Source organism: Bremia lactucae, linkage group LG3, assembly GCF_004359215.1.
Source record: "Bremia lactucae strain SF5 linkage group LG3, whole genome shotgun sequence".
Classification (NCBI taxonomy): Eukaryota; Oomycota; class Peronosporomycetes; order Peronosporales; family Peronosporaceae; genus Bremia; species Bremia lactucae.
The window spans coordinates 453,492-456,898 of NC_090612.1; positions in this window are offsets into that span (position 1 = coordinate 453,492).

The following is a 3,407-nucleotide window of genomic DNA, read 5'->3' on the forward strand; positions in this document are numbered from 1 at the left end:
TCGTTCAGCTGGTTACAGATGGTGCGATTGGTAACAGACGACGCGCTCCGCGCCGTCTGTATCGTATTGCATTAACGCACAGCCGATTGCGAAAAAGCTGGCGTCACAGACCACATAGAATGGTCTGTCTTGATCTGCAATCGCTAAGATGGGCGATTGGATCAAGCTTTGCTTGATACCTTCAAAGAAGCGCTGACAATCAGCGTTCCACAGCCGTTTCCCGTCTTCTTTCAAGAGACGAGAGAGATGAAGTGTCATCTCGGCATAATTGCGAGAGTACTCGTGCAAGTACGCCGCTAAACCAAGGAACTTTCTAAGTCCCTTAACATCGACTAGAACTGTCCAGTCGGCAATTGCCTTATAATTCTCGTGATAAGGGGGCACACCGTGTTTACCGACGATGCACCCAAGAAGTGGTATTTCGCTTGCAGCGAATGTACACTTCTTTGAGATTTGCGTTCAACTTATGCTTTCGCATAAGTGTAAGAACCTGACGAACGTGAGTTTAATGAACTTCCACGTCCGTCTTTCCGTCGATGGCCCGGAAATGGACGAATACATCGTCAAATAACTCGGTGCGAATTCTCGCACTGGTCTAAATAGATTCGTTACGCATCTGCTGAATGTTGCAGGGGCGTTACTAAGCCCCTGTGGCATTACTAGCCATTCCCTGAGCATCCCTCTGGGAGTGCTCACTGCTGTGTACGGGATGTCCCGATCACGCATAAGGATTTGATAGAACCCATCCATCAGATCCATAGACGAAAAGATCATACTCTTAGACATACCATCTTGATTACGTCTCTTCATGGTATCGGCGTTTGAGCCGGTACCGTTGCAGCATTCAGTTTATTGAATGCTTGCACTATTCGACACCCTCCTGTGGCCTTTCGCATGGAGAGCTATGTGGGGAGGTTAATTCCCTCACATGGCCGCTTTTAATCGATCGATAAAGAATCTATCGATCGCAAGTACTTGTTTACAAGGCAGTGGCCACTGCTTCATGACACAGTACTTCGCGCCCTGTTTGATCTCGATCTCATGTCGAGTGCCTTTATCCTTAGGCAACTCGCATGGAACTGTGTCAGGGAATACATCCCAGCATTCAATTAAATCCTTGTGTAAAAAAATTGTCTTAAGTAACTCCCAGGATTGAGTAGTATATCTTTCAATCCGAGTCTTCACGTCGAGGACACTTTCGTCCATCGATGAGCTGCTGAGAGCCTGTTCATTCTCGGCAAAAATTACCGCTGACTGATTATAGGTTACGCATTCGTCCTTTGTGACATGTACGCAGATCTGCTTGGTTTTACCACCATGCAGATCTCTCAAACCTTTTGGGCTCTAGGGCTTGTAATTGAGTTATATCCGAAGTTAACCTCGGAGGCGCATACACATCAAGAGTATAAGCGCCTACTCTTGATCCACAGGCTACCGAGGGATCAATCCCTTGGGATGCTGAAGTCTAGTCACTATAGCATTGACTATTTGAGGAGATTTCTCCTCAAGTACTTTGGGGTTTTTTCCCTTAACGTCTTCCGATTGTGGTTGCGCTATCCCAGTCGGATCCTCTATGGTTGACTCTCTACTCGACCTAGGATCATCGTGTTGACATTTTGGATAACCGGTATCTTCCTTGAATGTCACCCGCTAGGCATACATTATGTCTCAATCCACTCGACTTTTTTTAGAAGTGGACCTTCGGCGCTGCCTGTGCATTCGTACAGCCGCCGGCTCCTCAGTGCTGGATCAGTACGGCGATGCGCCCCTACTGACCCCGACCATTTTTTGGCGGTCCGCCTCGCTGCTGCGATTTCGCAACAACGTCGGATCGCCGTCGTTGCCTTTCTTGGCATACGGTCCAAATTATGTTCAGTACCTTTTATCTCTGGGTGTGGGGCACTTCACTCATGAGCGTAGTGTGTAGCTCGTGTCGTCTTGGAGGACGATACGATGACATACTAGCTTGAGCCTGGCTCAAGCTAAAGTCCTCCTGTTCCGCAACGGATATTGCTTCTTCAAGCGTAGCCAGTTCCAAGCGGAACAGGTGGGTCTTTACGGGACCATCCGAAAGACCTTGCCTGAACACCGTAATCAACGTGTGTTCATGGACTGGGTTATTTCTTATACAACTCGCTAAGAGTCGTATGTGCTGGGCATATGCGTGAACATCACGCTTGCCTTGCTTGAGTTTCAGAAGCTCTGAACGAGCTCTGAACTCAGCCCTTGGCGGATCAAACGTCTGTTTGAGCCGGGCTTTAAAAGCCTCTAGCGACCCAAAGACATATGGGTCGCGCACAACTTAGGCCCAATGCCCAAGTTTTGGCACAACCGTCCAAATTTGATTGAGCGAATGCGACTTGCATTTGCTCCCTGTAGATAATGTATTAATTAACAACCTTTAAGTGTCAATTTCGTGTTATGATACACTTAATTTCATGTAAAGATACACCCCGTTACATCATTCCTCCCAGAAACGACACTCGGACTGTCATAGGGAAGAGTCGTCACTATAAGACCACTTTAATAAAAGGGATGTTATTGGTCAGAACCATCATTTTTAATTCCATCGCATGGTTAACAAGTCCATTCGGTACGTCAGTACGGGTGATACACCCTTTTATATTAACGGACTGCGCCATCCTCGGACGCCAGTCTCGTTTGTGCGCAGTCCGAGTTTTAGATGGGGAGGGCCCCTCACTATGCTCGGCACGTTCGGTTTGACCATCGGTCTGGGGATGATCTGCGGTCGACATGTGGAGCTTGCTACCTAGCAGCTCGAACACATGTCGCCAAAAACAAGACGTAAGACGTGATCCCGGTCCGATACTATGGACTCGGGCATCCCGTTAGCCGATTAACATGATCCAGGAACAAGAGAGCTGCCTCCTTGCCTGTGATCGATGTCTTACATGGTGCTAAATGCACCATTTTGCTCAGTCTGTCTACAAAGACGACTAGCCCTGTCCAACCCTTATGATCGGGCGGCATGCCAAACATTAAGTCCAGAATTACTGACTTCCAACAGTTGGTTGGAATCGGTAGCGGCTTCAGTGGCGCACTGCTGGACGGTGCAGGCTTATGCGCTGACACTGTTCGCAAGAGCGGATATAGTTGGCCACCCCTCTATATCGGTGTGGCCACCAAAATTCCTCTGACACTCGTAATAATGTCTTTTCACGGCCCTGATGGCGCATCATGGAGCTCGTGAAAGATCATTACCTTGACATCTGTGTCATGAGGTACATAGATTCTCAAGGGATCACAAGGTGACAGCTGATGCCATAACAGGCCATCGCTGTAGCTAAAGCGATTTAGCTTAGCCTTCAGGTGCGACGGAAGGAAAACCTTTCGTTCACCGAAGTGATCCAACAGCAGGCGATAGTATATCGATAATATGCTGATTG